Source organism: Urocampus carinirostris, chromosome 17, assembly GCF_059441175.1.
Source record: "Urocampus carinirostris isolate Australia breed hairy pipefish chromosome 17, RoL_Ucar_1.0, whole genome shotgun sequence".
Classification (NCBI taxonomy): Eukaryota; Metazoa; Chordata; class Actinopteri; order Syngnathiformes; family Syngnathidae; genus Urocampus; species Urocampus carinirostris.
In genome coordinates, this window is record NC_142365.1 from 17,784,484 (window position 1) to 17,797,908 (window position 13,425).

Below are 13,425 nucleotides of genomic sequence, written 5' to 3' on the forward strand. Positions count from 1 at the left end.
AAATTAACTTCAAAATATTATTTATTATTTGTCATTAACTCTAATGGATTCAAGTGTGTTTTAAGAGGGGAAAAAAACGAAACATGAAATGAGGCAGAGAGCCACAGTGTATAGAAAATATGATGAGGCAAAGAGCCGCATTCTTATTGGCCAAGAGCCGCCCCTGCTCTAGAAGTTCATGAGGGCCCTCAGTACCTCATATTCTAGTGTTATGCTTGTTAACTTTTCCATTTGTGTTAGAAGTCGCCCCATCGTCAAATCCGTAATCTTCTGTCTTTTGTTGCAATGCAGAGCAAAAGTGAGGACCATCTGGTTTATCATTGTCCTTCAACTGATGAACTAACGGGAGCTTAAAGGAGTAATTTTTTGGATCTTCTGAGGTTGTAGGGGGCTCCTGTTCGTTTAGCTGGGAATGAGCACCCATTTGTGATGAGTTTACCAAGCCATCTCACTGTGGACTTCCCATCTGGTGGCTCATTTCTAGATTTTCTGTGGAATACACGTTGAACAACAATCCATGATTCAGTTTTCGCCAATTCAAGCTCACATTATGCCTTTTCTGGTTTGGTGAAATCATTAATGACATTAATAGGTCTGAAATTGAAAAATCGACTTAAAAAAAAAGGCTCGCCTTTTAACTTACGACCAATCATAGTTAAGAAGATAATGGGACTTCAAATGTTCCCAAGACTTTTGGAACATCTTGTAATAATGAGGTAAACTTACACCCATCCAGCATGGCCACCACTACTCAGAATGTTGTCCAAGTGTTTAGGAACTATCTAAATTGGTAGGGACTAAACAACGATTGCCCAATCATCACGTCCCCTCCGTCCATGCCAAAAACTACGCCCTCGGTGGGAACAGTTTGACCTGAAGTTTGATTCTGAATTCCTACATGTTCTTTCATAAAGCAGATGGAGACAACACCTCTGACCGTTGTCCGACCTCTAGTTTAACCTTGCATTCCAGTGTTGACCCTTGACCCCAGGGAGGTACAAAATGTCAGCCCAGAGGTCGTGACCTTTCTTACAACCTTTAAAACTTTTGACAACCAAGTAAAAAAACAGTGAAATAGTCCGTCCCTTCGGAATACAGTAAATGACCTCTCGTCCGCCAAAAGTATGCGAGCTGAACCCTACTAACCTTTCATTAGTGCTTCCTTTTATTACGCTGGTTCTTCTTTGCCTCGTCAGCACAGACCGGGGCGGGGGAACGAGGGGTGGATGGAGCGAGCGGTACTTTGGAAGGGAAGCGGAACGAGAAAGAGCGATGAAAAAAAGGCAGAGAGGGAAAGTGATAGGAGTGCAGAAGATGGAGCCAACGAAAGACAGATTGGCAGCATCTGCTGTGTTGACTAAAATGTCACCTTTAAATGGCTTCCCTCTCCTTGATGCCGGACCCCCCTATCTGATCTCCATTCTCCTTGAAAGTCCGAGTTGCGATGAGTGATGAAGGACACGACACGGTGCTAATATAAACAGAGCCCGGCTTTGAGATAAGCGTATAGTCAAAGAGGATTTCTATATTTTTTATACCACCCAAGGCTCCACGGACGCCGGCGAAATACGGCGTTTGAATGTAGGGTGAAAGGTCGGGTGTCACGTATGAGGAAGATAATTGGATTTTGTGGCGGGCTGACAGTAAGAGCTGTTATGATCTGAATCATATAAAAACTGTATACCAGTGCGGTAGTTCTCAATTGGGGGTACTTAAGGGAGCTGTACGGAATTTTGAACTTTTTGACTCGCTGCCGCCATTTTGTGTCACAACCTCAGCCTCTGTAAGGTCGTTTATAATGCGCGTGCAAGTACATGCATTTCTTACTTATCATGTTTATTTGTATAGCCCTTAATCACAAAAAGTCTCAAAGGGATGCACAGATCAAAGACTATTGAAAACTATAGACTATTATGACACCATTACCTGATCTAAAACCTACATGAGGGAAAATAATACACACATTATTAACATAAAATAAAGTTTATTCATATGCTCTAGAGTAGAAGTGTGTTTTAAGCTTAGACTTAAACATTTCCACTGAGGTTGCAGATCGAATCTCAGGGGGAAGAGCATTCCACAGCACCGGGGCCCAGATGGAGAACGCTCTCAAACATGCGGATCTCTTGGCTCTTGGAATAACGTGTAGACCAGCATTTTCAGAGCGAAGGCTCCGGACCAGCACATAGGGGGAAATTAAATCTGAAAGATATGAGGGAGCAAGTCCATGCATGATTTTGTATACTACCAACAGAACCTTAAAATCGCATCGTAAGCTAACAGGGAGCCGATGCAGGTTAGCTAAAATCGGGGTCATATGATCAAACTTTCTGGTCTTAGTTAATAAATTTATTTTTTTTAATGTTTTTTGGGGTCAAACTCCGCACAGGAAGTCTTGTAGCTAGATTTGATCCCATGACCACATAACTGTGCCGGGGACGTGCTAACCACTCAGCTGCAGTGCCGCTGTTCTTAAAATCCAAAATTGCTTTAAAATTGTGAACCAAAATGAAATGATGAAAAACTTTTTACAGTCTTATTTTTAGTGACCTTATAATTGAAGATTAAAAAATTTGCAGGAATTGAGTTTTAAAACATTTTCAACAGACTATGTGCCTAGAGACAGAAAAGACCCTACTATGTTGTCACCTTACACTAGCAAATGTAATCCTATAATAAGCAGTCAATAACTCTAATGTTTTATTTCTAATCAAAGGACAGATCTTAGATTGACTCATTTTATATGTGAGGTAAAAGACAAAGAGACCAGTAATCCGTTAATGCCCACAGAAAATACTTAGCACAGCATCGCAACACATACATGGTTAAGAATATAAATGAAACATCTGAAAATAATTCAAAGATGGTCTTTAAGACTTAAATAGAAATTCTAAGCTATGTGTTTTTGTTATGGTTTACCATGAATGAGCACACATGCAGGGCAGCACGGCAGCACAGTGGTCAGCGGTGTGCGGCACAGTTCTGAGGTCATGGGTTCAAATCCAGTGCGGAGTTTGTATGTTCTCCCCGTGCTTGCGTGGGTTTCCTCCGGGCACTCCGGTTTCCTCCCACATTCCAAAAACATGCATTTCAGGTGAATTGGCTGGTCCAAATTGTCCCTAAGTGTGGATGAACGAGCGAGTTGTCTGTCCCTGTGTGCCCTGCGATTGGCTAGCAACCAATACAGATAGACACCCGCGACCCTACTGAGGATAAGCGGTGCAGATAATGGATGGATGGATGGAGCACTTGATATTTTAGCTTTGTGTGTTACAGTTCGAACCACTTCAACTTTGTTCCGTCAACCTCCCGCCTGACCTATTCATTGACTGCATCTCGCCAACTGACCACGGCTCTGTATTACGGTTAGCCATGACTTTAAAAAAAAAAAAGCAGCTTTTTGTTAAGGTAACACGCGAAGAAAGATCCTCTCCGTCCAGTCGGTGATTGAAGCCGCTGACCAATCAGTGGTCGGGAGTGACCCACGTGATGTGTTAGTCCTCGGTACTGTGTCATGGAACCTCTATCGAGGTGGTACCAAGAACGATGGTGCCAGGAACCAAGAACCAGGTACTTTTTGATAAAGGAAAACTAAAAAAGGCCAGGTAAGGCTGAAACCGTGTAGTGGGAAAGTGCCATTAGTTGGTTGGCAGGTAAGTGGGTGTGTGGGTAGGTAGGTGGGTGGGTGAACACCAGGGTTGGGTAGGGTTACTTTAACTTGATTACTTTCAATTACTTTTGGATTACTCCAATACCAAACATTTCAATAAAAGACAAAAAAACTAAATATAAATAAAATTACTAAATCTTGTGCAGGCTTGGGGAGTAACGGAACACATGGAACGGCAAAAATGATGTTGGCCAGCTGTTTGGATTTACTTTCATTTTGTTTCTGTCGCATTTTATGTTAGTTTTGCCGGAGATCAAAGAGATCAAAGCCAGGAGAGAAAGCTTACCACGTGTTGTGAGTCATAATTTTATTCATATTTAGTTTCTTTTGTCTTTTATTAGCACATTTGGTATTGGAGTAATCCAAAAGTAATTGAAAGTAATCAAGTTAAAGTAACCCTACCGAACCCTGGTGAACACTGTGTGTAAGTTGGTAGGGAGGTAGTTTTTTTTTTTAATATAAGGTTTAATGTCTCTGATGGACACCTTCATGACACAATATCAGTATTTTTAAATCTCACTCTGGTACCCCCATTTTGTTCTTCATGGTATTTCTTTCTCAGGCCCCCCTGAAGGTCTAGAAACAGCATTTCTTGCTATTCGTTTACTACTCTTCAAAGTAATCTGTTGTGTCACTGTAGGTCGTTAAATTTATAGACACACTGGGAAAAGTAACAAGGCTCAGAGGACGCGTGATCAAGGCTAGATCCTGAGAGCTCCGATGTATGTTTGGCGCTTGTTTGAACATGGCTCCTTCTTTGGGCCCTGCATGGCCTATGGTGCAGCCTGACCCGAAGTTCATGAACTATTCTTTCATTTTCACTGGTGCCATACCTCTCAACCTCAGCCCTTATAGATGATTGCAGTTTCCTTTATCAGGATATTATAAACGTTACAAACACAACACGGCACCTATTTACTCACAGCAACGCATACAATGTAGAAAACTGCGACAATATTAGTCACCTGCGATGACTTTGTCGTTTACCAGTGACTGAGACGATCCGGATTCGAGCAAAAACGGGCAAGACGAGAGCTAACCAGGTCTAACAAAATGAAAAATAAAAAAATCCCGTAAGAAAATGGCTATATAGTGTCTACAATTTAAGACGATCAAAAAAGTCCAAAATACAGGGAAAACGTATACTATGGGGTGGTAAATCACTACTATTGTGGTGCCAACCTCCATAAAACTTGAAGTAGAAGAGGTCATGTTTATTTTTTAATGTTTATTTGTACTGTATAGGCCGCGCAGTGGCTAGCGCGTGTGCGGCACAGTTCTGAGGTCATGAGATTGAACCTTCCTGTGTGGAGTTTGCATGTTCTCCCCGTGCTTTTGTGGGTTTCCTCCAGGCTCTCCGGTGTCCTCCCATATTCCAAAACATGCATGTCAAGTTTATTGGCCAATTTCAATTGTCCCTAGTTGTGAATGAGCGAGTGAGTTGTCTGTCTCTGTGTGCCCTGCGACTGGCTGGCAACTAGTCAAGGGTGTCCCCTGCCCACTGCCTGAAGACAGCTGGGATGGGCTCCAGCACCCTCGTGACCCTACTGAGGATAAGCGGTACAGATAATGGAGGGATGGATGGATGTATTGTATAGCCCTTAATCACAAGGTGTCTCAAAGGGCTTCAGGGTGAAAGAAGTAAAGAGGGGAAAAGAGCAAGAGAGAACTAAAGAAAGACAGGATTGAAGTAAGAGAGAAAAAGACAAAGACAGCAGGAAAAAAAGAAAAAAGACACGACAAAAGGAAGAGTTAAAGAAAGGGCAAAAGAAAGAGAGAAAGGATGAAAGGAAGAGAGAAGGAAATAAGGAAGGAAGGAAAAGAGAAGGAAGAAAGTACGTGAGAAAGATCAAAGGAAGAGAGAGATAGAGTAAGAAGGAAGAGAGAAATAAATAAAGAAAAAAGAGGCAAAAACAGCAAGAGAAAAAGAAAGAAGCACAGGGAGAGAGGAAAGAAGGAAGAAATAGAGAAGGAAGGAAGCAGAAGAAGAACAATGTTAACGTTGACAGGTGTGTGGTGCAGTGACACAACCTGCCCCCGTGATAGCATTTCTTGTGTGCTGTCTAATGCAAAACACAATGCACAGTAAGATTTCTCAAGGTATCGAAACCGCATTGCATCGAGGAATTTTTGCAAACAGTTTCTCCAAGTGTTAAACGAGTCCAATGTGTTTAACTCTTTTATAAGCCAAATATTGCCCCACTTACAAGATGCAACCTGGTTTTCCTTTCCATGTTTCTTTTTCTATGACTTAAAGCTGTTCCACATTGGGCAGCTGCATTTATCAAAGGAACAAGTAATGCTTCCGTCGCGTCTAAAGATAGACGCTCATGAAAGTGTTGTCAAAAACATAAAACAGTGCGTTTGTGACCTACTTCCGTCCCTTAGCATGCTCCATTGTTCTGGATAATGTCAATTAAAAAAATCCCTCCATAAACATGTAAATCTCTACAAAGCTTCTGTCAGAGACAAAGGATTTGTCATTGGGTAGAAAGTAGGCCTCTTCAAGCTTGTGCTTACAACCTACACATTCCAGATAAAGAATAAATCAAAGGAACGAAAGTAGCTGTCACTTGTCACCAACACAATCCAGCTTTTAGTTTTGTGATTCGAACCCTTACATGTACATTTAATCCTAAAATGGCAAATGATAGAATGTGAGGGCTTATTATCAGATTTTTTTTTGAAAAAATAAACATGTCTTGAGATCCATGAAAAGTGGTACCTCTACTTACGAATTTAATTTGCTCTGGGAGTTGCTTCGTAACATGAAAACTTCGTAAGTAAAGACGCATTTTTTATGTAAATGCGCTAATCCGTTCCAAGCCCAGCAAAAGTACTGTATGATAATGTTTTAATAAATCATATAAGAGCGTCAGAACATTAAACAAATATAAATTGGATTAACGCACTAGAAACATAAAACAAGAAGAACATAATGTAAAAAAACAAAACGAGGAATAAAGGAAATAGTAAAATTATAAATGTACCTTTTAGCCTCGCGTTTATTGAAAAACTTTCCCGGGTGATTCCTTTCCACAAATTTCGAGACTTCATGGAATCTATCTAAATATTTTTTAACATAGGATGATTGAATGATGGCAGCATCTATCCGGAAACTCTCCTCCTCATCGTCTGTAAACTCTAAACTCTGACGGTGACGCGAAGAGCATGCTACGAGCATGCATGCGCACTGGTTGCCAGGCAGATTTGAAGCAATTGCCAGTTTGTCTCTGGGAACGACGAATAGCAGCACGTACTCTACTGTCTTTTTTTTTTTTTGGGAACTAGAGGCAATATTTTCCCGTTCAGGTACTTCGGAACCTGAAACTTTTATATGTAGAGTCATTTATAAGTACAGGTATCATTGTATATGGTACACATTCATCTTACAAGCTACTGCATCCTTGATAAGTTTCTAGTTTAGTAGAGACTCAAAATAAGGAGAAAATACATTTATCAATTTTGAGCTTGCAAGAAGATAAGAAATGACAACCTGTTCTAACGGTCCTTCCCTGAAAACTTTCTTTTTATCAAATTTAGGTTACAAAAAGTAGATCCATCTGAAAGGGTGTGGTAATCAAAGAACAGCAACTTTATTGGAGGATAGTAACAATAATGTAAACAAGGGATGTCAAACTCATTTTCACTGAGGGTAACATCAGCGTAATGGCTGTCCTCAAGGGGCCTGAACTTAGAAATGTAACTAAATGTAATTGGTATGTCAAATAAATTTAACTCTGTCGACGGAAAAACAGGTCGTCAGACGGGATGGGAGATCAGAACGTGTTCGGGGTCAAGAAATGGGTCGTTAGCTGGGACGGGAGATCAAAATCGTAGCAGGAGACAAACGGGGAAATCAGGAACAGACGGGTGGAAAACGGGTGACAAAACGGAACGGACGGGAGTCAGAGTCAAAAATGCTTCCTTGTGAAAACAAAGCTTTGCTGACGGACTGACTGACAACAGGCGAGTGAAAGGACAGAGTTTAAGTAGGACGGGGAAACAATCGGGTAACCAGCAGCAGCTGGCGCCAAACAAGCGGGCACAGGTGGATGTAATGAGTAGTCATGACATAAACACAGTGATACCTCTACATACAACCCTTCAAGCTACAAAAATTCTTGATGCCTTTCAAGTAAAAACTTTCTACGATATACAAGGGAAAATCCAAGTTACGAGAAATTCCAGACATTCCTTCTAAAGACCAGAGTTTCAAAGTAGTTTTATTATCATCTTATTTATGTCAGTACTGTATTTTTACGGTCAATATCTATTTGAATGTGTTTTTAGTGATCAGGGAGATGTGTTTATAGCTATTTAGGTTTAACTTGGATAATTTTGGAGGGCCGGGATCAAATCAATTGGTTTTGATTTATTTTGTATCGGGAATATTCACTCAAGATACGAGCAATTTAAGATAGGAGCACAATTTGGGAATGTATCGATGCACAAAAGGCGGCCGATAGCTGGAATTGAATCCAGGACCTCTGAACTGTGAGGCGGATGTATGAATAGCAACACAATCTGGTCACCATGGTAATATTTAATGCAAAACATCACTTTGCTCTGCGTGCCAAGTCATTGAAAATACAAACTTACCAAATGAACCAACCCTGCGAAAATCTTTTTGGTGTCAGGTGTCGTGTTCTTGACTTAGGGTTCCATGCATCCTCCAACTCCCTTGCCAAAAGTGTTTCCATTGCGGCAAGTTTGTTTAGCATGACCTAGTTGACCACCCTCAACGCTGATTGGCTATAATTGCAAAAGTTTGCTTTAATTTATCCTTCACTGCATCTTGGGTAGGCGGAATCCTTGTTTTCAACCTGACTGTTCTACCGCCCGTCAGGTAACTGCGCATGCCCCTAGGAACCACACTGATTTGAATTCAAACGCACCACCTCAAACGCCCGCTTTAAGGTTAGTCTGAAACTTAGCAGTGTCAATGAAACAACAGGAACTTATTATGCAACTTATTTTTCCGTCTGTTTGGCCTGGTACCAAACAACCCACAGCCCAGTGGTTACTGACCACTGATCTATAACCAATACATGCACAACAACAATAATTGTTTACATAATGGATGTGATATGTATCAATTTATTAAATGTTTGGATAGTTGCTGTTGATAAATGTGAATATGAAGTGCATCGAGACGTGTCAGGGGCAGCTGATGTGCTACAAAGATGCCCCTGGACATCTTCCTCAAAGGTGTTTCAGACAACAAATAGCAGTTATGTCTTCTGTCAGCCTGCGGGCTCCCTGGGGGCCAGGCAGGACACTCTGCGCCTTGACAGCACAGGTCCTCCTCCATCAAGCCGGCCCCATGACGCATTATGCCGGTCTGGGGTCTGGCTGAATCCAAGTAATGCACCGGGGGCCGTCACAGCAGATGAGGAGTTCCGCTGGTGAGAGGGCAGAAAGATCCTTCTTTTCTTAAGGTGCAAAGAAAGGTCAGAATGGGTGTCACCGGGAGAATTACTCCCCATGCAGTCTACCTTGACATCATCATAGAGGCCAAGCTGCAGGGAAGAACAGGTGGAGGGATGGCAAGTGGTGGGAGTAATACGTTGGTAAAAGGGGGACAGGAGGACAGGGTCACAACACCAGTTGGAGAGACATGCAGGTCGTGGTGATGGACAAGAGCAGGGGTCGGAAACGGATAGCTCAAGTGCCAGATATGGTTCTTTTTATGAATACTCTTGGCTCAGAGATAAAATAGGATCCATGCTAATACTGTCTTTATCATTATAACTATAATATATGCAAATCCAAATAATGACGCTAGAACTTGGTTTGTTCTAGAATATATAGAGCAAAATCCTAAGTACAGTTTACAGTCATAGTGTGACACTAACATACCGTTTTGACTGTACGTCTCAATGGAATCCTGTATATGGAAGCTCATTAAACAATGTATGTTCACTGTTGAGACACTATATGATGAAAACCCATAGACAAACTGTAAACACTCAAAAACCCTCAAAAACTTTGCGTAATTTGATTGGGGGAGCGGTAAGGGTAGGTGGATCTTTGTACAAACAGCGCACATCTCTTTCTCTCACAAAGTGCTCTCTGTGTCAGAGGTAAATACATCAGTGTCCCTCTCGTTCACAGTACAGTATTTTGTGACATTTTCATAAAAGAACTTGATTCGAAACCAGTATTTACGACAGAAATTACAGTCAGAATGAGCCTCAACAATTTTAACTGCGGGAGAGAGACAGATACAAAGTGGTATATTTGTAGATATTGGACACAGGCTCTGACCAATATAATTATTATTTCATAGATTTGATCAATTCATTAAATGTCACTCGGTGAAATAAAATGCTCTGAAGAATTCACTTTTGTCTGGAGAGTAGGTTTGGCGGTTTTGCTGAATTTTGTCTTGAATTATATGGTGTGGCTCATTTTGCTTTTACGGCTCTTTGGGTCAAAAAGGTCCCAATCTCTGAACTAGAGGGACCAGCTCCGCCCTGATGTGCATGGAATTTGTTGCAGATATCTTCTAACCGAGTCGGCTTTTATCATATAACAAGTGTTTTCAGGCACACTTCCTGAGCATGCCCTACTTTTTCCACAACAGTTGGCTCTCAGTGAACCGAGATCACGCTGTTCCTCCAGTACGCAATCATGATTCTCTTCCAAATATTCTATGGTGCATTTATCGAATCTTGTCTCAGGGTTAGCACTAGATGACAAAACTATAGTCAAGTCAAGTCACATTTATCTGTATAGCCCTTCCGATTTTTAAAGTGCTGCGCAGGCCACAATGATACCATCCATTGATCTGAAACCAGCATGTAGGCAAGGTAAAAACTGAAAAACCTAAAAATGGGGAAAATAAAGATTTTTGAGAAGGGCCCACACAAGAGGCTATCCCCCTTTCATTAAACCTAACCATTCAGAATCCTTTCTACAGTATGTCACAAAAGTGAGTATACCCCTCCCATTTCTGAGATTTACTCATAATGTTTATTGAACAAAACTAAAGAAACATTGCTTTGACTCAATGAAAGGTAGTCTGTGTAAAGCTTATATAGCAGTGTAAATTTATTTTCCCCTAAAAAACTCTAAAGCACTGGTAACGAAAGTGAGTACACCCTCAAGTAAAAGTTCCTGAAGTTCAATATTTTGTGTGGCCACCGTGGTTTTTCAGAACCACTTTAAGCTTCTTGGCCATTAAATTCACCAGAACCTAACAAATTGCCACTGGAATGGTCTTCCACCCCTCCATAACAACATGACTAAGATGTTTTTTTTTAGGACCCTGTGATTCTCCACCTTCCGCTTGAGGATTCCCCCAAGATTTTCTTTTGCATATAGATCTGGTGACATGCTTGGGCAGTCCGTCCCCTTTACCCTTAACCCCTTTAGAAAAGCCATGGTCATCTTAGAAGTGTATTTAGGGTCATTGTCAGGCTGGAACATTGCCTTGTGACCTAGTTTCTTGAGAGAGGGGATTATTGAGTTTATGGTTCTCTTAAATGCAACTCCCTAACTCCAGTTGTATTCATGCAGCCCCAAACCATGACATTCCCAACACCATGCTTGACTTTAGGCACCACACAAACATGTTTGTACTCCTCACCTGGATGCCACCACACATGCTTATCGCCATCTGAGCCTTATAAAAATGATATTTGTCTCATCAGACCAGAAGAAATATTTTCAGTAAGCCATGGCGTTTGTTGACAGACTTATTTTCATTGTGTCAAAGCGATGTGTTTTCAGTGATGTTTTATTAAACATTATTATGCAATCTCTGCAGAATTATGACGGGTGTACTCACTTTTGTGACATACTGTATGATTCAAATTTATACTATCATAAACACTCATAATAAGAAGATTACACCAATTAACTTGTAGGGAGAACGGAAGAACAGGAGAGGACTGTACCAAAACCCTCGATTTCCAAAAATTGGAATCTGTTCCTGTATGCCCTTTCTTTTATCATATCTCCTAGGTTACAAACAGCAGAACCTCCCTAAACGGTGTGGGGGTAAAAAACAGCAAAACTATCGGCCAATCATTACAATTATCCAAATAGTGCATAACAGTAAAAATAACGTACAAAAAAGAACAATAATAGTCAAAGTAATAAACCACCGTGAAATTCAATGCAACCTCCATTACAGGTGTCCAATACTAAAGACAAAAACAAGCAGAATAAATGTTATCACCATCAGTCAGACTCAAAAACACATAACCCAACCATCCAAAATCCATCCATCCTCTGGTTTGCTTATCTTTGCTGTTGAGCTGGAGCAGTGTCCCAGGAAAACTAATCACAGCAGAGTATAAATTGTAGGAACAGCCAGCCAATTGAAATAAAGCTGTAACTGATATCAGGAAAACATTATGTCATACTACACTTTTAAGTGGAGATGCGTGGTTTCCTACTTTGTCTTATTTTTAGCTATCAGTACTCAGGTATACCCAGAGGCCTTCACAATCAGTTCTGCAGGCCCTGCAGCATAAAAAAGATAACAATAAAGCTGTTGATTTAGCCAAACGGATTTGCTAAGTCAGCACCTTCTAGAGAGCCGAGGGAAATGTCCCCGGTTTCACATCCTTGATTGGCCAGGGAGCGCTAACGGAAGTATTAAAACAAAGAGTCGAAGAAAAAGAGCCACGTGACCTCTGCTTTTGTCGCATGGATATTTTAATTCCTAAGGCAAATCCAAATTTTTGCCAGACAGGCCCAACTTTTAGCTTTAGCTTTGATGGCGATGTAAGAGAGGTTCTTGATGAAACAGAAATGCACGGGAATTCTGAATGCGTAAATTAAAATCTTCTTGAGGAAAGAAAGAAGAATGGATGTTGTAACAAATAAAAATGTTTTTTTTTTTGTGAGTAAAATGTGTCTATATGTCTATATGTGTCTATATAGTGGAATGTTATGAGTTTGTTTTTGATGCTTCTTTATATGTGTCACAGCTGTAGCTGCAGGAAATGTTTTCAAGAAGTAAAATATTTATTGAGGGTTGGAGTGATACAGACGTAGCACTACTGAAGGCCTGAGTGTGAACTACACAGTCCACCACTGAGAAAAAATGTATCAAAAAAATCTAATTGTATAAGCTTTAATACTGAAATTCTTCTTTCGATCCCTAACATAACTCATATAAAGCAAACCTGTTTAAATCAGAAAGAGTTGGAGATGTACGGTCTAGCTGAGCATTTAATTATGGTGTAAGAATCTCATAGCAGTGTTTTTGCCACTTGAAAAATCCCCAAAACAAGAAAGGGATATCGGATAGCACTAGCCTATCAGGATTTTTCTTGAATTTGGATTCTGAAGGCGTAGCCCACTTCATACCTCCCTAATAGCTTTCTTTATCCATCAAGACTGTCTCACTATCAGACTCTAATGTAGTTATCCAGTAGACCTTCTCTCAATATTCAACGAATTGCACTTTATCTGCCTTTAGAGCTCCGTGGCATTCATTGTACTTCTCCGCACATATCAAGAATTTAAAACCGAGAGCACTCGGTCTCTGACAGCTTCCTGAGTCTGAAGAGCATTGAGCGAGGCTGAGTGCAAGATTGAGATTGATCCGCAGTGCCGCTCGCTGAGTGTTTTTGATTCTTCTTATTTTTTATTTTTTTGTGAAGGTCACCCTCTCCAGAGCCAAAAGGGTACATCAATTTTGGAGCCCTGGTGAGAAGGCGCCACATATTCTCCTCCATCACTCAGCCCCCTCGTGGAGAAACCACGTCTGAAGGTGCACTTGATTTGTGTGAAAC